Source organism: Nicotiana tomentosiformis, chromosome 1, assembly GCF_000390325.3.
Source record: "Nicotiana tomentosiformis chromosome 1, ASM39032v3, whole genome shotgun sequence".
NCBI classification, from domain to species: Eukaryota; Viridiplantae; Streptophyta; class Magnoliopsida; order Solanales; family Solanaceae; genus Nicotiana; species Nicotiana tomentosiformis.
In genome coordinates this window covers 158,795,351-158,820,778 of record NC_090812.1, presented here as the reverse complement: position 1 = coordinate 158,820,778, position 25,428 = coordinate 158,795,351, and positions in this window count along the sequence as shown.

The window sequence follows — 25,428 nt, the reverse complement described above, 5'->3', positions numbered from 1 at the left end:
ATATATTTAGTGTAATTGTACAATATGCCTTAGATTACACTTTCACATTCTTGTTTGTTGTTTCTACTTGTACTTTAAACTATTGATTGCAATTATAAAACTAGGAGACAATATTCTTGGTTTTAGTTGTTTTTCAAATGATAAAAGATCTAGGGTCGTGACTTCCACCTAGATGGTTACCTAATGGGTTGAAAACTCAAGGACAAGCCTGATTGGTCGGGGCTGTAATATAGCAATCACACACAATTACCCACTCTATACCTCTCGGCAGTTTGAGTGGTTTTGCCCAATTTGGCTTTCTCAAGTCCAAATGGGTATTGCATAAAACAAGTGATAAATGCTCAAGTCGGGTATTACTATCTCTAGATTCAACCCTTTAATTGGGGCTATTAATTTCTTGTTAGCCAAGTTTTCCTAGATTTAGTCTCTCTTTCTCAAGTAGAGACTAAGTCAATTAGGCATGAATCAATGTTTGCAATCATTAATTCTCGAATTCAAGCAAGAACTAGGATAAATATCACTAACCCAATCACAAACAAGTCCTAAATCAAACACCCATTAAGTATCCACACTAGGGTTGGGCCACAACCCTAGCTAGAAATTTAGCTACTCATGAAAAATGAGAAAATACAAGAAGAAATTAAGATAGAATGCATAATAATTGATTAGGAAAAGAAAATCTAATGTTTAGAAGCTAATCTAGTACAATATTACTCAAAACAATAAAGAAAAATGGCTCAGGTGCTCTCCCAAAACATAACTTACCCTAAAAATGACAAAAAGTTCTATTTATACTAAGCTAAAAATATCTGACAAAAATGCACATGCGAAGGTTGTGCGGCCACATAATTATGTGTGCGGTCCGTACAACGAGACTTGGCTTGATAGGTTCCAGTTCTGTTGCAGCACAATTCTTGATTGCGACCGCACTCCTTGAACTACTACGGACCGCACATTTGTGAGTGTAGCCGCACTCTTGCTTCCGCGGCCGCACAATGATAGTGTGGTCCACACTCCTTGATCTTAGGCTCTGGTTGTGTGAGCCTTCTGCGGACTGCATAAAAATGAGTGTGGCCGCGCTCTTGATTATGTGACCGCACAAAAATGGTGCGGTCTGCATTTCTTCTTGAACTTGAAATCCCATCTCTCTGATCTTTGTCTTCTGTGGCCGCACCAGAATTGTGCGGTCCGTACTTTACATGTCATTTCTTGTCAGAGGTTTTCTTCATTACCTGCGGCCGCAGTCAATATTGTGCGGTCCGCACAATGCCCTTTTAGAGTTGTTTTTGTCATTATCCAATATTACTCCTTCTTGAGTTGATTTTCGTTTCTTTAGATTATATTCTAACACTCCTGTAAGCAAGCATATTTCGTTAGATTTCGGGAATACCTTTAAGCAATTTTGAGCTAAAACGCAAGTAAAAAAGTGCAAATAATCAGTCAAAATCCCTACTTATCAACTCCCCCAAACTTAAACTTTTGCTTGTCCTCAAGCAATTAAGGCAATTCTCACCTCCACTAGAAAAAGGACTATTTCAGTTGTGCTAAGGTGAATCAATCACATATCAATTGGGACCAACAATTACCCACAACACGAATGAATTATCACCAATGCAATGATTTAATTTTTTGAGTACCATAGTTCTAATGTGACACTAGAGCATCAATAGTTGACTTTATTCATCAAGGAAGCTTACTCTTTCATATAGGTCATTGTGGATCCCAAACTCCTCCTCCTTTACTCTCTGTTAGCAAATCTCACTTTAGAATGCAGCACTCAATTCAAGGATAGTGAAAAGTTTGCTCATATCTCTCAAAAGAATGTCAGAAGTATGGATTTAAGTACCATAGGCTTGCCCCTCATGTAAATCACCACTAATGCAAGCTCACTCAACTTGAAATCACGTAGGACTTTTTCGGGATATAATGAAGGCGTTTTGGATCAAGGTAGGACTTGATGGACTAGAATGGGTTCATCTTTCCTTTAGCACTCTATTTTTTTTCTTTTTGGCTCATACTTTGTCGACTCTTTGAGTCAATTTCTTTTTCCTCGAGGGAACTAGAGAGACGTAACGTCACTCTTTCTTGATCATGACATTCATTTTTCTCCTCTTCTATTTACTCCATGCCTTTCATACTTGCTTTTCTTTAAATCCCTTCAACTTTTAACTTTATTCACTTTCTTTTTGGCATTTTTTTTCGCTTTTTTCTTTTCTTTGCCTTCCCTTTTCTTCATTTCTTTCTCTTCTTTGTACCTTTATATCACTTTCAAACTCCCCGTCTCTCCCACCAAACTTATGTTTTTTGCCAATTATTTCTCAAGAATGCTAAGGAAAGATCGGGTGCTAAAATAGGGTCATTACCAAACGGATAAAGGCTTGTAACGTGGTTATTGAAAGAAAAAGGGCTTAGGCTCAAATGGGTTGACTAGGGATATCACATTGGTAGGCTATGAAAGATTTCAAATTTCAAATTGGACCAAGGAGAGCCTACAATAATTTCTCAGGCCAAGCTACACTTGGAATTTTGCCTAGAGAAACATTCGGGGCAAGTTCTAGATTATTAGCACGGGCACTTGGACTTGCAATTCAATACCTCACCTCTTACGCTGCTGGATTGCTAAAGAGAACGGAGTCGAGGGCCCACAATAACCCTAGTTGAGATTTAGAATCGCAAATGGCTCGACTGAACGACTCGATGACTACTTAAGTCAACACAAGAATCAAAAGGTCACAACTAGAGCTAATTTCTGCCAACAACTTGTTTTTAACCATAAGGTCATGGGTAAATGTGTTGGTATCAAGTGAAGCATGTTAGAGACCCTTTTATTCATTACTACTTTTTTTTGCCTAAACATAAAAGAAAACAGACGCAATCCCTAAAGAAGGTTGTCACGCCATCTATCATTGGGAAGAGCCACCCGGTTCACATAAAATCCACCTTTGGAAAGAACTGTGGCATTAAAAAATCCAGAGGTTTATTGTTCACTCAAACGTAAAAAAAAAAAGCTAATAAATCAAAAAGAAGTTACTAAAATAAATAAGAAGTTATACTACTAAGAAAGACAAACTAAAGAAGCTAAACTACGGAAAGTAAGGAAAACAAATATACAAACCGAGGGGAAAATGAATATAAACATCAAGGGAAAGGGATGAATATATATATAACCAAAGAGAAAATAAAGATAAAAGAAAAATAGTATAAGAGTTATTACAGACCAAATTTCAATGTCAAATCAATCAAAATAGACCAACCCCCGAATAAAATTCTTATCAAAAATAAGAACAAGAAGGGGTAGAGATTTAAGAGAACTCCCTATGTGGTCTCAGTCTGCATGGCATCCTCAGCACCCTCGGTCTCCTCTAGCTATATCTCATCATCATCTGGCTGAGGGATAACAGGGTTGCTGAGCATCTGTATCATCTCCTCAGAGGTGTGGGCAGTCGCAACCGGCTCCTCAGATTGGCCGGCTGCTACATCTGATGCCTCGGGTACTACTGGTACTGCATGTGCTGTTGGAACTACTGGTGCTGTCTCCATGAGTAAATCCAGTGGTAGATCTCTGGCAGATGCAAACTTGGAAATTGTTGTTGTCAACTTATCCACCGACTTCTTCGAAGCTTGAGACTTCCGCATTTTCTTTACCTGCTTGCCCAACTCCTCAATGGTATCCCCATGTACCACCAGAGTCTCTATAATGGTCTTCCAGAATCTTCTTCAATGTTTCCTCCACTAACGGAGGTACCTGTGGTGCAGCCTGGGCAGAAGACTGTGCTGCAACAACACTAGATATGTCAGACAACTTTGAAGTAGCTGCCTGCATCTAGTTGTTGAGACTCGCTAATGTCTGGGAGACTCGCAGCGCAGTCAGTGGATAAATAGATGAAGCTGGCACTAATAATGGAGCTGATTGTCTGGAAGAAGACAGTGGTGGCATGGTTGTTGTCCCGGTGGAAGGACTGGGTGCTGTGGAAGGCTCAGCAGATGTACCAGTAACTACTACTACTGGCTCCTAAGACTGGCCAGCGGAGGTAGTTGCCTTACCCTTAAACTTCGGGTTGTCAGAACCCTATAGGTGGTACCATGAGAAAGGCTTCTTGGCCTTTACCTTAGTATCATACTGCCTCGACTCCACCTTTTGATCATTGAAGTACTCTGTGAGGAAGTTCGGGTAATGGTAGGATCTCTCATCCTTCTGGACAACCAAAGTGATGTTGGTTGACATTATAGCACCCATATTGATCGGGTACCCAGCTATAATCGAAGCCATCGGGACTGCTCGAGGAAGTGGGAGGTTGTTCTCATTCAAGCACGGGTCAATACGGCTGCACATGAAAGTCTACCACCCTTTAGCTTCAAAGTTTATGGTGGCCCGGACTATGGGAACCCCTATTGTAAGCCAGGGAGGTGCTGATCCTCGAATAGCCAAAATCTCGACTAGCCACGGGCGAGCTGCATCACCCATAGCCAGCTTCTCCAAGTATTGGACTGCCTCCACTTCTTCAAATCCCACATAAGAGTTCAAAGCACAGGAGTCAAATCGGATTTTTAGATTTCTCACTTTTGTCACCTTGGTACCCTTCTTAATGTGAGCCACATTGGCATAAAATTCTTTAACCAGGTGCTAATTTGCATCGAGGATGCTTTGGGTGAACCATTTCCATCCCTTTCTCTCCTGGAATTGTCTGAGGACATTTGGGTTGTGCTTGTCCAAATCCTTCGTCAAGAATTATCGCTCAAGAGTGAGCGATCTCTGGGGCTACCACTCTCTAAATCTGTTTAAGGCAGTCAGGCTGACAAATCTGTCTTTCCACATCTCCTTTTTCTTCTACCTCTCTAAACCCCCATTGTAGCATCACCCCCTCTACCATCATCATCATCATCAACAACATTGATTGGTGCAGCCAGGGCATGTGAGGAAGAGGGCTCAGAATCATGGCTACCCTCTTCCGAACCTTTAGCAGCGGAAGATGATTCATCAACCAGGTAGAATCTACATGGGACTTGTTGAGATTAGGTGTTAGGTGGGGCTTGGTCAGAGTTTCCCTCAGAAACTTCCCTAGATGGGAGATACTCACTGGTGTCTGATGATTCAGGGACTCTGTTGGCCGTAGCCTTCTTGCTAATTACTCTCTAGATGGCTAGTGGTAGGTTACTCTTGCTTTGTCATCGGCCTCGGGAGAGTTCTGCCTTCCTTTTGATGAATCTCCTCTACCACGTGATCTAACCATTGTCTGCAATTATCACAATAAGAATCAGTTAGAGTTCAAGTTCATAGGACTCAAATACATGCATGACAGTTGCAGGCCAGTTGTGGATAAACAGTCTCAAGAGAGGCAGTGCAGACCGCACAAAAGTGAGTGTGGCCGCAGACTGCCAAGTGCGGATCGTGCAAAAGTGAGTGCTGCCGCACAATTTTGAGTGCGGCCGCACAGCCCTATATTCAGACTAATGGGATCTCTGATCATTTAACAGTGCGGACCGCACAATTGCACTGCGGACCACATATGTTTTAGTGCGGTCCGCACAATTTAAGCATACAGATGCCCTAACTTAGAGACTTCGGACCGCACGAAAGTGTGTGTGGCCGCACATTTTGAATTAATACGGCACTGCTTTACGATTCATATAAGTTTTGCAAGAATTAGACGTGTCCCTAACAATTAAGCATGATTAGGTATTTACCCATGCCCCAATTAACAATTATGAAGCTACCCACATGATTTTGAGCAAAGATGACTAACTATTGACATTTTTAGGCATGAAATTATCCCTACACAAAAGAACAAAACTAAGAGAAGATGAAAAATCTAAAGATGAAATGAACATACCAGTAATGAAGGGTGCAGGTGAGAATCTACAGAGATGAAATGCTTGAAGTTTTATATCTAGCGGGAATGCACTGTGTTTGCTTAGGGCTTGAGAGTTCAGAGATTGTAAAGTGTGAAAAGTATTGAAAAGACCTATTTATAAGTTGACCCATCGGGCCCAGAACTTACCTTAGTGTGGCCGCACAATTTTGAGTGCGGTCTGCACTCTTTACCTGATCCTTTGAAGAAGCTCTGCAGTCCGCACAAAAGTGAGTGCGGTCGCAGAATCTGTGTGGACCGCACAATTTTGTGTGCGGCCGCAAATTGTTAAGGAATTTTGACAGGCCAAACTTCAGAGAACATACATTTTGGTCTTCCAGTTATGCGACCGCACAAAGAATTGTGCGGCGGCAGAGTGATTGTGCGGTCCGCATAATTTTGGTGCGGTCCGCACTTTTGTGACACTTAGACAATTTTTCTTGCTTAGTCCCTGCAATGCACACCCATTCCTGCATATACTTCAAAACTAGTTAGCATAAAACAAAGCCTATCTAATAAAGGAGAAAGAGAAAAAGCAAAAGACACATGGGTTGCCTTCCAAGAAGCGCCTGATTTAACGTCGCGACACGACGCAGATTACCAATCATTTGAAATGAAGGACCGCCACCATATGGCCATCATCAACCTTGCCAAGATAATGTTTAACCCGGTTCCTATTGATTCTAAATACCTCGTCATTCTTATTTTTCAAATCTAGAGCACCAAAGGGGGTTACATTCACCACTTCAAATGGGCCACTCCATTTTGACTTCAACTTGCCCGGAAACATCCGTAACCAGAATTGAACAATAGCACAAGATCACCCTCTTTAAATTCCTTGTTGTGGATGTACTTGTCATAGAGGTACTTCATCTTCTCCTTGTAAAGGGACGAGCTTGTGTAGGCATGATACCAGAATTCATCAAGCTCATTCAATTGTGACACCCTTAGATTTGCCGCGACATCCCATTCAAGGTTCAACTTCTTCAAAGCCCACATGGCTTTATGCTCAAGTTCTACCGGAATATGGCATGTCTTTCCGAACACTAACCGGTATGGAGACATCCCGATCGGTGTTTTGTAGGCCGTTATATAAGCTTAAAGAGCATCATCAAGTCTTCTTGACCAATCTGTCTGGTATGCATTGACTGTCTTTGACAAAATACTCTTTATCTCCCGGTTGGAGACTTCAACTTCTCCGCTTGCTTGAGGATGGTAGGGGGTTGATACTGTGTGAGTGACACCATACTTTGTGAGTAAGGTATCAAAATCCTTGTTGCAAAAATGCAAACTCCCATCACTAATAATAGCTCTTGGGATACCAAACCTCGTGAAAATTTTCTTTTTCAAGAATGCCACCACACTCCTTGCTTCATTGTTAGGCAAAGAAATGGCCTAAACTCATTTATATACATAATCTACCGCAACTAGAATGTAGGTATTCCTACAAGAGCTAACAAACGGACCCATAAAATCAATACCCCACACATTAAAAATATCTATCTCCAAATTGGTAGTGAGAGGCATTTCATTCTTCTTTGAAATCCCACCGGCCCTTTGGCATTCATCAAACCGCTTGACACACTCACTAGCATCCTTGTAGAAAGTAAGCCAATACAATACACAACTCAAAACTTTTGCCATCATTCTTGGTCCACCATGGTGACCACCATATGGTGAAGAGTGGCGAGCCTCAAGAATACCCATTTGTTCTTCCTCCGGCACACATCGTCAGATCACACCATCGGTACATATCCGGAAAAGATATGGCTTATCCAAATAATAGTCAAGGCAATCCCGTTTGAGCTTCTTCCTTTGGTTTGAAGAGAACTCATTCGGTACAATGCCAGTCACAAGATAATTGGCAAAGTCGGCGAACCCTGGCATCCCGGTCATATAAATGGCTAGGAGTTGCTCGTCGGGAAATGAATTATTTATCTCAAGGCCATCATGTGGCCTCCCCTCCTCCTCCAATCGGGACAAGTGGTCCGCCACTTGATTCTCACTATCCCTGTAGTCTTGAATCTCTAGATCAAACTCTTGCAATAGAAGCACCCACCACATCAATATTGCATTAGAATCCTTCTTGCTCATCAAATACCGAAGCGCCGCATGGTTGGTGTGAAAAATTACCTTTGTACCCATCAAGTACGGGCGAAACTTCTCCATAGCAAAGACAATAGCAAGGAGCTCTTTTTAGGTCAATGTGTAGTTGACTTGGGCATCATTCATAGTCTTGCTTGCATAATAGACCGGATGGAAGATTTTGTTGATACGTTTCCCCAACACCTATCCAACCTCCACATCACTTGCGTCACACATGAGCTCAAAAGGCAAGCTCCAATTCGGTGCAGTAATAATATGAGTAGTAGTCAACTTGAACTTAAGCAACTCGAATGCCTTCATGCAATCTTCATTGAAATGGAACTTGGCATCATTCTCTAAAAGTTTACACAAAGGGTTCACCACCTTAGAAAAATCCTTGATGAATCGGCGATAGAACCCCGCATGACCCAAAAAGCTCCCCACTCCCTTCACGGATGTAGGGGAGGGAGTTTGGAGATAACTTCAACTTTGGCCTTATCAACCTCAATACCATACTTTGAAATCTTGTGACTGAGGAAAATTCCTTCCTCGACCATGAAGTGACAATTATCCCAATTCAAAACCAAGTTAGTTTCCTCACATCTTGATAATATCTTGTCCAAGTTGTTCAAGCAATCATCAAAAGAATTTCCAACGACGGAGAAATTGTCACTGGTGCATTACATAGCCCAAATGGCATCCTCGAGAATGCAAATGTACTATATGGACAAGTGAAAGTAGTCTTCTCTTGGTCCTCAGGAGCAATAAGAATCTGATTGTAGCTGGAGTATCCATCCATGAAGCAATAAAAAGCACATCCGACCAACCTATCCAACATTTGATCAAGAAATGGAAGCGTAAAATGATCTTTCCGAGTGACTTTGTTGAGCTTCATATAGTCCATGCACACTCTCCACCCGGTGATAGTTCTTGTGGGGATTAATTCATTCATGTCATTAGTTGTCACATTCATGCCCCCTTTCTTTGGGATACATTGCACCGGAGAAGTCCATAAGCTACCGAAAATAGGGTAAAGAACCCTGACATCCAACCACTTTATGATCTTCTTCTTCACTACCTCTTACATTGCTTCATTCAATTTTCTTTGATGCTCCACGGAGGATTTGGCATCCTCCTCCAAAATAATCTTGTGCATGCAAAAGGCGAGGCTCATACCCCAAATATCTGCCAAAGTCCAACCTATAGCTTTCTTCCTCTTTTGGAGCACCGACAAAGTATACTCTACCTACATGTTAGTCAAGCAAGAGGAAAGAATAACAGGTAAAGTAGAACAAGGGCCAAGAAATGCATACCTGAGATGTGAAGGCAAAGGCTTTAATTCCAAAGTGGGAGGCTCCTCGATTGAGGTCTTTGTTGGAGGAGTCTTCTGGTTCTCAAGATCTAAGGACAATTTTCGGGGTTCATAAGTATATGACACCATTCCTTGCAAATCATTGACACATTCCACAAATCCTTCCTTCTCATCATCATCATGATTGAGCAACACAACTTCCAATGTATCCTCAACATTGATCACAGCACTAGCATCATCAGCAATTACTTCGGTCACTAAATCCACGAACGAACATACTTCGTTTCTATTTGGTTGCCTCATCGATTTGCACACATGGAAAACTACCTTTTTGTCACCCACCTGGAAAGTGAGCTCAGCGGCTTCCACATCAACAAGAGCCTTCCCCGTAGCAAGGAAAGGTTTACCCAAGATAATAGGAACCTCGTAGTCAACCTGACAATCAAGGATCACAAAGTTCGTTGGAAGGATGAACTTATCAACTCGGACTAACACATCATCAATAATTCACAATGGACTCTTCATAGTCCGATCCGCCATTTACAACCTCATAGATGTAGGTCTTGGTTGCTCAATTCCCAAAGTTTTGATTTGAACATAGAGTAGGGAATCAAGTTGAAACTTGCCCCAAATCACATAAATCTTTGGCAATAGCACCCGGTTCTTCCAATTTCAGAGCCATTGAGTGCACAATAGCACTCACTTGATGTGTCATCTTGATAGTTTCACAATTCATCGACCTCTTCTTGGTGACCAAGTCCTTCATGAACTTTGCATAACCCGGAATTTGTTCCAATGCCTCAACCAATGGCACATTCATAGTCAAACTCTTCATCATGTCAATAAATATTTTGAATTGGTTCTTACTATTTTTCTTTGAAAGCCTTTGAGGGTATGGAGGAGGAGGCCTTGGCATTGGTGCCTTAGCCTTTGGCACTACCGGTTCCGGTATGTCAATCATGTGCTCCCCAGACGGGTTCACCTCTTCTTGTGTCTCCTTTACATTTTCATCAATATCAATTCTCACTTCGTCATTATCCTGAACCACATTGCTTGAAATTTCATCTTCTTGAACTACAACATCATCATCCACAATTCTTCTTTGATCTGAGGTGGTTGCATCTCCACATTTTCAACTTCCTGTAGTTACGGCCATAGCATGTCCTGTATTATTCCCCCCCTTTGGGTTCACCACCGTGTTCACCACCTTTTCTACTTTGATTGTTGCCACTCCAATTACCTTGGTTTCCTTGATTATTCTAATTGCTTTGATTTTTGTTGCTACCGCTCTAATTGCCTTGGTGGCCTTAGTTGTTCCAATTTCCTTGATTTCCCTGTGATCTCCATTGTTGTTGATTTTGAGCATTGTTTCTTTGACCTTGATAATTGTTAACGTATTGCACTTCTTCTTCTTGTTCATTATACAAATCACCTTGGTCATACCCACTATCATCTTGCATGAATTGTTCCGTACGGCTTTTCCCTTGTTCACCTTTTTGCTATCTCTTGTTCATCATCATATTTACACCTTCCATCGCATTCACTTGTTTCGTCCCTTGAATTTGTTGCAGTTGGGCTTTGGCCAATTGGTTCATTGTGGTTGTTAACTCTCGATAACTTGCCCATGATCATGTAGTTCCTTGTGTAAGTGAATGACATTGGGGTCACCTTGTAGAACATTGGACCTACTTTGCCATGCCGATGAGGTATCCGCCATCTCATCCAAAATTTCACAAGCTTCGGGATAAGGTGTGTTCATGAAGTTCCTGCCGGCGAGTTGATTTACCACACATTGATTTGTTGTGTTGATCCCCTTGTAGAAAGTTTGGTGGATCATGGCCTCGGTCATATCATTATTCGGGCACTCTTTAACCATGGTACGATATCTTTCCCAAATCTCATGCAATGTCTCATTGGGCTCTTGCTTGAACGCTAGAATTTCATCCCATAGTGCAGCCATGTGCCCCGGAGAGAAGAATTTGGCAATGAATTTTTCAGCCAGCTCATCCCGTGTATGGATGGAATGATTGGGCAATCTCTCTAGCCAGTCCAATGCTTTTCCCCGTAAAGAGAAAGGAAATAACCTCAACCTCACCGCGTCCTCAGAAACATTGGTTTGCTTTATCCCCCAACAAGTATCGACGAACCCTTTGAGATGCTTGTAAGCATTTTGATTTGGAGCCCCGGTGAAGAATTCCTGTTGCTCAAGAAGTGTAAGCATCACGTTGGTGACTTGTAAGTTGCCCGCTCTAATGCGGGGCGGGACTATAGCACTTGCATAACCCTCGTTCGGCAACACCCGGTGCGCTGCCGCACTTGGTGGAGATGGGGGAGGGACGGGAACATTATCATTAGGCAGTCGGCCTCGCCTATTTGCTTGAGGTTCGGGAAGAACCTCATCTCCTTGATCATCGTCCACTTCCTCCCCCAATGGAAAATTACCAATGGGCTCATTATTGAGAGCCATTCTCGTACCTATAAGCAATTCAAAAACAAAATTAGTGACTCGGAATGAAAAGAAGACAAATCACACAAAAACCTAGATATATAGCTAAATCCGTTTACTCCCCGGCAACGGCACCAAAAATTGTTGTCGCCCAAACTCACACCATAAATATAGGTAGTGAGGCAGTCAAAGCAATAATAAAATCCAACGCAAGTCGGGGTCGAATCCTCAGGGAGTTATAATTGGGAGTAGGTATATATATATTTAGTGTAATTGTACAATATGCCTTAGATTACACTTTCACATTCTTGTTTATTGTTTCTACTTCTACTTTAAACTATTGATTGCAATTATGAAACTAAGAGACAATATTCTTGGTTTTGGTTGTTTTTCAAATGATAAAAGATCTAGGGTCGTGACTTCCACCTAGATGGTTACCTAATGGGTTGAAAACTCCAGGACAAGCCTGATTGGTCGGGGCTGTAATATAGCAATCACACACAATTACCCACTCTATACCTCTCGGCAGTTTGAGTGGTTTTGCCCAATTTGGCTTTCTCAAGTCCAAATGGGTATTGCATAAAACAAGTGATAAATGCTCAAGTCGGGTCTTACTATCTCTAGATTCAACCCTTTAATTAGGGCTATCAATTTCTTGAGTTTACCCTAATTTCTTGTTAGCCAAGTTTTCCTAGACTTAGTCTTTCTTTCTCAAGTAGAGACTAAGTCAATTAGGCATGAATCAATGTTTGCAACCATTAATTCTTGAATTCAAGCAAGAACTAGGCTAAATATCACTAACCCAATCACAAACAAGTCCTAAATCAAACACCCATTAAGTACTCACACTAGGGTTGGGCCACAACCCTAGCTAGAAATTTAGCTACTCATGAAAAATGAAACAAATACAAGAAGAAATTAAGATAGAATGCATAATAATTGATTAGAAAAATAAAATCTAATGTTTAGAAGCTAATCTAGTATAATATTACTCAAAACAATAAAGAAAAATAGCCCAGGTGCTCTCCCAAAACAAAACTTACCCTAAAAATGACAAAACGTTCTATTTATACTAAGGTGAAAATATCTGACAAAAATGCACATGCGGAGGTTATGCGGCCACATAATTATGTGTGAGGTCCGTACAATGAGACTTGGCTTGACAGGTTCCAGTTCTGCGGCCGCACTCTTGCTTCTGCGGCCGCACAATTATAGTGTGGTCCGCACTCCTTGATCTTAGGCTCTGGCTGTGTGAGACTTATGCGGACCGCATAAGAATGAGTGCAGCCACGCTCTTGATTATGCGTCCGCACAAAAATAATGCTGTCAATATTTTTTCTTGAACTTGAAATCCCATCTCTCTAATATTTGTCTTCTGCGGCCGCACCAGAATTGTGCGGTCCGCACTTTACATGCCATTTCTTATTAGAGCTTTTCTTCATTATCTGCGGCCGTACTCAATATTGTGCAGTCCGCACAGTGCCCTTTTAGCCATGTTTTTGTCCTTCTCCAATATTACTCCTTCTTGAGTTGATTTTCATTTCTTTAGCTTATATTCTAACACTCCTGCAAGCAAGCATATATCGTTAGATTTCGGAAATACCTTTAAGAAATTTTAAGCTAAAACGCAAGTAAAAGAGTGCAAATAAGCAGTCAAAATCCCTACTTATCATGCTCATCCATTGTGAGGATATTTATGGGATCGGGGATACCCGCCTGCAGCAGGCTATATCGGCTTTATATATATTATTATTATGGGATTGGGCTGCACGCCGCAACAGACCTTATAGGCTTTATTGTTCTGGATCGGGATTGCACGCCGCAGCAGGCCTTATAGGCTTTATTATTATGGGATCGGGTTGTACACCGCAGCAGGACTTATAGGCTTTATTGTTCTAGATCGGGGCTGCACGCCGCAGCATGCCTTATTGGCTTTATTATTATATGGATCGGGGTTGCCCGCCTGTAGCAGGCCACATCGGCTTTATATCACGCTTGGGCTGAAGGAGCCCCTCCAAAGTCTGCACCCCACACAGTGAGCATAGACGATTATATATTAGGGATGGATTTTCGAGGGCATGGAATTGCCTTACTTATTTATATTTTGAGTGTAGATGATTATATATTCGGGATGAACTTCCCAACGCATGGACTTGCCTTACTTATTTACATTTGTGATGAATTTTTCTAGACATGGATCTTGTCCGAATCATTATAATTTGGGGATACATTTACCCCTGAGCTGGATTTGGCCTTATACGGCACTGAGTCACTGACTGTCAGTTGAGGTATATATATATATATATACGGGATATAACTTCTCTGGGTTGGATTGGCCATATACGATACTGAGTGGCCAAGTAATTTTTGATCATGAGTACACGAGGTTTTCCCCTGAGATGTCATATTCCTCATATCATTCAGTATTGATATATTTTACTTGTACGAAGTTAACTGTTGAACTTGAAAGCATATATACATTTCTGTACTGTTATTTCTATACTGGATTGTACCTGCTGAGATCGTCACTAATTTCAGTCCAAAGTTTAGTCTTGTTACTTATTAAGTTGGTTGTACTCATACTACACCCTGCACCTCATGTACAGATCCATGTGCTTCCGGATACGACGACTGTTAGATCTCAGAGTGTTATCAGTTGGAGACTACCAAGGTAGCTGCCTGGCATCCACTGACCTTTACTCTCTTCCTTTTAGTTATTGTACTGTTCTATATTTTCAGACAATGTTTTTATCAGTCAGAGTTTATTATAATTTAGATGATCATGTACTCAGTGACACCGGGTTTTGGGAGTGTAATTGTACCAGATATTGTGATATTTTCTGTAAAAATCTAATTATTATCTTTTCAAACTTAAAAGAATTTGGGATTTATTGAGGTTATTGGCTTGCCTAGTATCGTGATAGGCGCCATCACGACATGTGAGATTTTGGGTCATGACAAGTTAGTATTAGAGCCCTAGGTTACATAGGTCTCACGAGTCATAAGCAAGTGTCTAGTAGAGTCTTTTGGATCGGTATGATGACGTCCATACTTATCTTCGAGAGGCTACAGGGCATTTAGGATAAACTTCCCATCCTTCTTTCCTTATCATGCGACATTTATTCAGCTTGAAGCGTACCTCTTTGAATTTGTTTCACTCACTCGTATGCGTATGTGATCACTCGGTATCATCTGCACATCGACGGTTTGTGATTCTATGAATGAGGTACGAGATGTATTATTTTGTGTTTTGGTGATGGGCCAGTCTGGAGGACTTGAGGCAAGGATTAGACCGCAGCTTAGGCTCGGTAGTTTCAGTTATGTGAACTTGTATAATTGGACTCATATGTCCGGTAGTGTCCCTATGAGTAAAATTTGTGGCTTGATGGATAGCTGGATGACCATATGATGATTATATTATGACTGCGGTATGTGTTCAGATGGTTTGAAAGTGACGGAAAACAATGTTTGCTTGAGATGTAAAAATGACTATTGGGTGTTTGACTTCTGTCTCGATTTGACGTAGAGTCTCGAATTATGAATGTGTTGAAGGATCTTTCACGTGGTGTAATAGTGGAACAAATTAAATTTTCATGTATTGTTGATGAGTTCAAATTCAGGAAGGTTAAATGATTATGTAGTAGTTGCAGCTGTAAAAAGGGTATAGAAAGATGTCAGTTTGAGGCTAAACATGCTGGTTTTCACCTGCGGAATAAACTAAAGAGGTGTGATCTTTATAATGTTGTGTGGAGAATCTTATTTTCTATTAGTAGGGTAGATGTATTGAGATTTGAATTTGAATTAGTCAAGAAATTTGACCTGACCATCACGAAAATGAAAGCGAGCTTAGTAGACGATTTGAGGTACCATATAGGTTGTGTTGCATGAGCTTGAGAAGAATTTAGTTAAATCTCACTACGGTGTTATGGCAGTAATTGAATATGGGTATTGTAAATTATTTAATGTTTTGATGTATGACATTGAGCCAAGTAGGGGAGCTTTCTATTGACAATTCATTTTCATGGTTATAGGTTAAATTTAGGTTTTGTTCCGAGACATACTTGTGGAGCAGTCATGACTGCATACGCTAAGATCGAGGATGACTCGAGTAAGGAAATTTCCTAAATACGGGATATAATGCACTTATGAAAATATGAAAAAGAAATCATGGAATGATAAGTTGTTAATTGTGACAAGAAGTAGCTCGCATGGAATATGAATTCGACCGGTGGTGTTAAGGCATGGTTACTTCTTTGAGTGTTGTTGTGATAATGGGGCATGTATCTTTTGGCCCGTTTGGGCGGTGCAACTCAGGTTTGAGTAGAGCGGGTGACTCTCGAGAAGGTTCTAATGGGTACGAGATTTATATATGACAATTGAGAATGGATAGAATCTGAGATTTGCATTTGATGGTGTCGGGACTTGCGGTAATTCTGTATGACTATGGATTCTACATTGCAGTATAAGATAGGGTAAAAGAATAATTTTAAGTCCACATAAGGTCTATTCAAAGTGGGTGTCTCGGTTGTGGTATTTATGAGGGTAATTATGATGTGGTGAGGCTCTACAGATGTTTTGGTGGCAATATTCTTGGGTTTGGTAACCTATGTGGCTTGGTCGAGTTAGAGAAATTCAGTTTTGATAGATTGGTTATGTGCAAACAGATTTCAAAGTGTTTTTGATAGTTTCTACCATGGTTTGATCCGGATATTTTCTACCGGTGTGAGGAACATGTTGTGTATTGTTATTACCTCCTGGAAGGGAGCAGATGAAAGATTTATAACTAATCGGGTATGTATTCTACCGGTGACTCAGAGTTGATATAAAATTCTTGTACTTTTTGTATGGTGGTCTAATAGAGGCGATGTGTCCTGTGGGATTAAGAATTGCATGTACAAGGTGGAAGTTCAGTTTTGAAGGGAAGGTGATGAATTATGGACAATCAGTTTTAGACATTTAGATGAATGTTATAACTACTCGGTAATTCCTGAGAATAGTGCACATTTCAGAAGGCGCATTGTGTTTTGACTTACAGATGTTCATTGGTATTGCGGTACTCACCTGGTTGATAGGCTGCTGATATTCAAATTATTTTTATGTGGCACGGAAGAATTATGGAAGTATTCCTAGTGGGATGATCACGCATGAAGGATGTTTTAGTCATTTGAGTGCTGGAGTTATGATCAGTTACGGTGGTTCATGTGTTCTACTAATTTGGGGAATGGGAGTTCTCAGAAGAAAATTGTTTCGGGGACTGTGAGGTGTGGACAAGTTAACTAGATAATAGTATGTGTTATGGTTAAGTTATTGAGGACTTTTTAGAGGGCTATTTATCCATGCTCAGATTGCATTTGGGCTATAATAAGCCCGAAATCGATTGTTGAGCTTTAAGCTATGACGTTTCTCATATTTGTAACATTGTGTGAGCTATTTGAGCCGTGATTGAGGCTACATAGGAGTTAAAATCCTTGAATGACCTTGATAAATGCCTCTATGATGAAATATTTTCGATTTGAGCTACGATAGCACACTTTGTACATGCCTACACTTTAGCATGTAATTTATACCAGTCCAGGAACATGAGAATCTTATCCTACTCATCATAAATCTGTATACCTATTTAAAATGATATATTTGGATTGGAGGCCTGGGACTATATCGGGCAGATTATATTATTGGCACGTGAGTTGTCCGTGCGGGTTCTATTTTTATCACGTGAGTTGTCCGTGCAGTGTGTGGAATTTCCATTTCCTTGATCGTTTATCTGATTAATTGTTTCATTCCTCTACATGCTATGTTATCGCCTAATCAGGGCAATTTGAGAAAAACATTGTGCACATGCACACACATATGTCCTTCTCACAGAATTTGATGAGTTGGTTTTATATAATGTTTTGTGCCGGAAAGGCAGGATTACACCGAAATAGCTAGAATAGTTGTGTTTGAAGATATAAGGTCATTGGACCTAGAATGGATACTAGCAGGTTTGATTACAGCATGTTGGAAGAATAATTTAGAATTCGGCTTAAATAATTGGCTATGGTACTTGTTGAACGAGGGAAAGCTCTGTGACTTGTTGATCTGGTAAGTGGTCATGAAATTTTGCGTGGTTCTTTCATTATCGACAGTGTACAAAGGTTTTGGAATGAGGTGTTGTTTGATATGGGGTTTAATACAGGTATCAGGTTTGTTTGTTTTAGCAGCTACAGTGATTAGAAACTATTACGAGTATGTGGGTTGTATGGTATATCATGTGACTACATCTGGAGTTATGGCTAAGGCTTAATTCAGCTTGTTAAGACTCATACAGAGTGTAGATGTGAGGTTCCGGTCTTGAAAAGAAATTCTTTGATGTTGAAAATTGGATTCCAAGGTTTATGGGCTAATGCTAAATTAGTAATTTTCAGTTATATGGTGTTGTCAGGCCTATATGGAATATGGTGACGTGGGATCACCCCGGGGTATGTGCGTGATAAGGTGAAATAGTGATTTGAAGGTTTAGGAACAACTCTTGACACATTCGAGGACGAACACATATTTAAGTGGGGGAGAATGTAACGACCCGACTTGTTATTTTGAGATATAGAGTTTCGTTCGGTGTCTTAAGGTCTCAAGCAGTATTGAAATGTGTATTATGACTTGGGAGGGTGGTCAAGTTTGGTTTTCGGATGATTCGAGATTTAAGTGAAAGAACAATTCTTGTTTTGGAAGCTTAAGTTAAAATAATTGACCGTATGGTGAATTATGTGTAAACAACCAGTAATAGAATTCAGATGGTCCCAATAGCTCCATATGGTTATTTCAGACTTAGGAGTGTGTCCGGATATTTATTTTGATGTTTGTAGCTAAATTATGGTTGAAATGACGAAAATAGGAAATTTAAGTTTGGAAGTTTGACCATGGAGTTGACTTTTTAATATCTGGATCGAAATTCGATTCTGGAAATTGGAACAACTCCGTTATGTCATTTATGACTTGTGTGCAAAATTTGAGGTAAATCGGAGTTGATTTGATAGGTTTCGGCATCGAATGTAGAATTTGGAATTTGCTAGTTTTGAATAGACTTGAATTGGGATGCGATTCGTATTTTAATGTTGTTCAATGTAATTTGAGGTATCAACTAAGTTTGTGTTATATTATGGGACTTAGTAGTATACTTGGTTGGGGTCCCACAAGGCTCGGATGAGTTTCGGATAAGTTTTGGAAGAGTTTGATCTTTTGAGCATAAGTATGTAATTATCCAAAGGTCCATTTTTAGTTCTAGAGATCGAAATTTAATTTCGAGACCTCCAGGAGTTTGATAATGAATTAAAGGAATGATCTGAAAAGTTTGGTCTAATTTCATCAAGTCGAGATTGGGTTTTTAGCGCGAAAAATGAGTTAATTATTTAACGAGTGAAATTGGTATTACACTGAGCAAATGAGCTCCGAATTGAGTTATGATTGAAGGACTAGGTTCGTATTATTATTTGTGACTCATAGGAATAAGAATCGTCGAATTCCGAGTTCGTATGATGGAGTTAGAGCTTTTTTAGTAAAAATAAATATTGCTGGTGCAACAGGTTCTGGTGCGCACCTTTAGCGACCAGATTTGGCACTTTTAGCGACGGGAATTAGGATTTTAGCGACCAAAATAGTGTTTTTATTGAGCAGTTTTGTTTTTTTTAGCTCATTTCAATATTTTTGGACGAAAGAACACGGCTTGGGGCGATATTTGAGCGAGAAATCATGGGAAATCTTGAGGTAAGTCATTTGTGATAATTTCTACTCCATAATATTGAATTATCATCGAATAATCTGACTAGATTACATGATTTTGAGGTGTAAATCGGGGATTTGGACCTAGGGATTTGAAAATAATATTTGAGGATTTGGAGGTTGAGTTGATGTCGGAATTTAGTAAAGTTGGTATGGTTGGACCCGTGGTTGAATGGGATTTCATATTCCGTAACTTTTGTCGGGTTCCGAGATGTGGACCCCACGGGCAATTTTTGAGTTAAATTTCGAATTTTGTGGAAACAATTATATTTTCATATGGAATTGATTCCTATAAATTGTATTGACTGAATTAAATTAATTATGGCTAGATTCAAGGCATTCAGAGGCCGATTCGCGAGGCAAAGGCATAGCAGAGTAAAAGAATTACGCGGTTTGAGGTAAGTAGCATTTTTAAACTTGGTTCCGAGGGTATTAATCCCCGAATTTTGTGTTATATCAATTGTTGGAGATGACGCAGATGCTAGGTGACGAGCGTGTGTGCGTGCACCATAGAAATTGTGACTTAAAATAAATTTTGTGGAGTTGTAAAATTAAAGAATCATGTTATTATCCGCGTATCCTCCACATGTTAAGAAATTGAGCTGAGACTCATATTAAAGATCATGTTTAGGCTAAGTGCCGATATTTTGGGACCCATAGGGTCGTGTTGCTGTAGAATTAATTATTTTAAAATGTACATTTCATACTCAGTCATGCTCATCCATTGTGAGGATATTTATGGGATCGGGGCTATGCGCCTGCAACAGGCTATATCGATTTTATATATATTATTATTATTATGGGATCGGGCTGCACGCCGCAGCAGGCCTTATAGGCTTTATTGTTTTGGATCACGGCCGCACGCCGCAGCAGGCCTTATAGGCTTTATTATTATGGGATCGGGCTGCACGCCGCAGCATGCCTTATTGGATTTATTATTATATGGATCAGGGTTGCCCGCCTGCAGCAGGCCACATCGGCTTTATATCATGTTTGGGCTGAAGGAGCCCCTCTGGAGTCTGCACCCCACACAGTGAGCGTAGATGATTATATATTCAGGATGGATTTCCCAAGGCATGGAATTACCTCACATATTTATATTTTGAGCGTAGATGATTATATATTCGGGATGGACTTGCCTTACTTATTTATATTTTTGATGAATTTTCCTGGACGTGGATCTTGTCCGAATCATTATAATTTGGGGATAAATTTACTCCTGGGCTGGATTTGGCCTTATACGGTACTGAGTCACTGACTGTCGGTTGAGGTATATATATATATATATATATGGGGGATGGAACTTCCCTGGGATGGATTGGCCATATACAGTACTGAGTGACCAAGTAATTTGTGATCGTGAGTACACGAGGATTTTCCCTTAGATGTCATATTCCTCAAATCATTCAGTATTGATCTATTTTACTTGTACGAAGTTAATTGTTGAACTTGAAAGCATGTCTACATTTCTGTATTGTTATTTATATATTGGACTGTACCTGTTGAAATTGTCATGACTTTCAGCCCAAAGGTTAGTCTTATTATTTATTGAGTTGGTTGTACTCATACTACACCCTGCACCTCGTGTGCAGATCCAGGTGCTTCCAGATACGGCGACTGTTAGATCTCAGAGTGTTATCAGTTGGAGACTCTCAAGGTAGCTGCCTGGTGTCCGCTGACCGTTACTCTCTTCCTTTCAATTATTGTACTGTTCTATATTTTCAGACAATGTTTTTATTAGTCAGACTTTATTATCATTTAGATGATCATGTACTTAGTGACACCGGGTTTTGGGAGTGTAATTGTACCAGATATTGTGATATTTTTTGTAAAAATCTAATTATTATCTTTTCAAACTTAAGAGAATTTGGAATTTATTGAGATTATTGGCTTGCCTAGTATCGAGATAGGCGTCATCACGACATGTGAGATTTTGGGTCGTGGCAGGTAAGTCCCTTGTGCTCAATTGTGATCAATAATCTTGTTTCCCCATTGATTTTTCCACATAGTTGCTATGTATTTAAGGTGTAAATTGGGAGTTTGAGGCTAGGGATTTGGAGAGTTTGATTTGGGAATTTGGGTTGGTTGGTTGGACTCGTGGTTGAATGGGCTTTCGAGTTTTGTAACCTTTATCGAATTTTGAGACATGGGCCCGAGGGTCGCCTTTGGAGTTGATTTTTGATTTTGATTAATAATTTAGTATTTTCTTATGAAATTGATTCCTTTTGCCTGTATTGATTATATCGAATTGTTTATGGCTAGATTCGAGGCATTCAGAGACCGTTTCGCGAGGTAAGAGTGTGCTGGAGTAGAAATTTTTTCGGATTGAGGTAAGTAACAATTCTAAATTTGGTTCTGAGGGTACGAAATCCCGTACTATATATCATGTGTTTGGTTTTGAGGTGACTCACATGCTACGTGACGGGCGTGTGGACGTGCACCGTAGGAATTGTGGCTCGGTCATGGAACTATGTAGTTGAATAATTTGTTGTTATCCATACATTTTCCACGTATTAGAGAAACTGAACTACAAATCATATTAGAAATCATATTTAGACTATATGTTGACACTGTAGGGACCCACAGAGGTCGTGTACATGTTGAATTATCTGCTAAATTATTTTTTTGTACTCAGTCACGGTTCTATTTTCATATCATATCTCAGTATCTGTTGTTTATTGTTGATACATTATATCATTTCTGTTTGGGCTGATTTTCATAATTTCTGAGAGTCCGAGAAACTGGAGAGGTTGATGACTGAATGAGGCCGAGGGCCTAATTGTTAGTATATTTATGGGATCGGGATGCACGCTGCAATATGTTTCATTGATATATGCCATGTGTGGATTGTTATAGCGCTTGGGATGAAGGAGCCCCTTCGGAGTATGTACACACCCCTAGTGAGCGCAGGTACCTACTGAGTGCCGAGTGACAAGTGATGAGCGACTGAGAGGATGAAGTGACTGTGAGGAATGAGTGATTGTGAGGTTGGAGTGAATGGGAGGACTAAGTGACTGCTGCTCTGTGAGGATGCATTTGACTTCATTATTATCGCACTTCAGCTGTCATATATCACTGTCTTGAAATTTATGAGGATATTATCTTCGGTTCCAATTGAACTTGACATGAATTAACTGTTTTGGTCTTAATTGTCGAACTTAAACACATGTCTACTTTCCCATGCTGAAATTACTGTAATCGAACTTTAACTGTGAAACTCGTCACTACTTTCAGTTCTTTATTTAGTGTTGTTACTTACTAAGTTGGTTGAACTCACGCTACACCCTGTACTTCGTGTGCAGATCCAGGTATTTCTGGATATGGTGGGTGTTGATTTCATCGTGCAGTTGATCTTCTGGAGATTCCAAGGTAGCTGCTTGGTGTTTCGCAGACCTTGTCTCTCTTTCCCTATCTTTCCGTTTATTATATTTAGTTTCAGACTATCATAGATAATATTTTTTTTCAGACTTAGATGCTCATGTACTCTGTGACACCCCGATAGTTGGGAACTTTCGCGTTGTGTTTTGGGTTTCTATCCATGTTTATGAGAATTTTTATTATTTAAACTGTTTTAATTCATTTTATGCTAAAAGTGTTGGAATTATTTCGTAATGCCGGCTTGCCTAGTACCACGTTAGGCGCTATCACGACATGATAGAATTTTGAGTCGTGACAATGTATGTATGTATGTATGTATGTATGTATGTATATATGCATGCATGCATGTATGTATGTATGTATGTAAGTGTGGGCGTACGCGTATATTTAAGTTCCGCTCTCTCTTATTCTCTATCACCTATATAGATAAATGAATTTTGATCGTTATTAGTAAAATTATTTTTAAATTATAATTTAGAATGCATTTTCAATATAAATAGATAATTTTTTAGAATTCTTTTATAAAATTTATCTCAATTTTTATTTTATTAATGACGATCGAAACTCATTTATCTATATAGAATGTTGTTATAAAATTATCTCTATTCTTATTAATTATTTTGTATTACTTGCATTAAATATATTTATAAAAATTTTACTCACTTTTATTGTCACTTTATAAATATAATATTAGGTCTTTGATTGCTATAAATAAAATTAAATTATTTTTATTCTGCTAATTTATTTCACTATAGACCATGTTATTTAACTATTATTTCTCACTCTTTTTTTTTAGTCTAAGAAATAGTTTTTCTTCTTTCTACAAGTACTTTTATTATATAAATTTTAAAAAATAAAAGAAAAATATCCTGATTTTAAAAAGTAAAAACAAAAAGACAAAGGTTGATATCTAAGGGTAAAATAGGTATTTAAAAAAGTTAATGGTATAAAAGGAGGGAGAATGACTATTGTTCAATATTGAGGGGGAGTTTGATTTTTAAAGCAAAGTTGAGGGGTGTAAATAATTCACCCCTGATTATTTTAAATTTTCTCACTTTTATAATAGTAATAATAATAAATAATGGATAAATTCCTTATTTTATATCTTTAATTAGTTTTTTTTCACCATCTTCTCGAAATAGATTGATTAGAATTCCTCTCATTATTCTGTCCTATATGACAATGGCTTCAATTATTTATGTTGATGAGTTAGTGTTTTTTCTGTATGAGAAGATAGAATTCGTGTTGATGCCTAGATTCAATTGGTCAAATGGAAATTGTTCGTAAAATGATTGTTAACAAATTTATCGAATATAAAGTTATTTATTTAATGGAATATTTTAGTTATTAAGGATACAAAAAGAAAAAGCAAAAAAGGAGAACATGTTTAGGACAACTAAAATATTATCGAACATGTTAAGGAGAACATATTTTGATAAAGTTCAGTTAAATTTAATGTTAAGATTTTCTACACAGTTTAAATAAAGAAAGATTTAATAATTAAAAGTTTAGCTAATTTTAAACTCATAAATATTAGAAAAATAATTTTAAAAAAAAATTTGTCTAGTATAAAATCTATTTTTAAAGGGTAAAAAAAGCGAATGATATTTCACTAAGAGTTTTCGTGCTTTTAATATAGTAGATATATATATATAGGGATAGTGTAGGTTATTCTACTACAATCTAACCAGTCGAATTCATAGAAGAAATAATATCCAATAATCATAAGAGATTAACAGAGTAATATTGTCCATCAAAACAAAAGAACAATATCCAATGTATTTTATAGGATTAACGGAGAAATATATCAATCAAAATTAGAAAGTATTAGACTCTGAAGCGCTTTTTGTCTAGATCTATCGATGTATGTATCGAACTTATCAGGGGTGGAGTTAGAGACAAAGGTGTAGGTTCTTCGAACCCAATAACTTTAGTTCAAACTCTATATTTCTTAAGAAATTCATCTAATATATACAAATTATAGATTAACAACTCAATAACTTAATTAGCTCAGTCTAAAAGAAATATGAGAAAAGCCATGCTTAGCATATAATTACATATAGTAACATGTCATTTGCTATTTCCAAAAGTTTCAATTCTAGTGCTTTGGTCCCAATTTGAAAAACGTTTAGCAAATATTGATAAATGAGGCATGGATCTTTTAGCAAACTAATTCTGTATCAATAAATGTGATACAAAACTAAGATTTGTTCTAAGTGAGACATTTAAGAGGAAGAAAAGACAGTTGGGATCAAAATAACAAGCCATCATACAAAAACTAATAAAAGAAACTTGGATAATAAATTAGATAACAAAGAAAAACAAACTAAAAGAAGTATGATACTTTTATATGTATGGTTATATTTATAAAAGAAAAAGAATTATCGATCGAATAAATTCCCCTCTAAGGACTATATTGTGGACGTTTGTGATGACCCAAAATGTCATCTTTAAATTTAATAAGTAATTCCGTATTTTAAAACCTCGAAAAGCACCATTTATCATTCCTCGACTTGAGTGCGCAGTCCGTAAAGATTTTATGTGAAAAATGGATTAAAATGTGAAATAGAGCTTTAAAACTCAATTGAGTTGACTTTGGT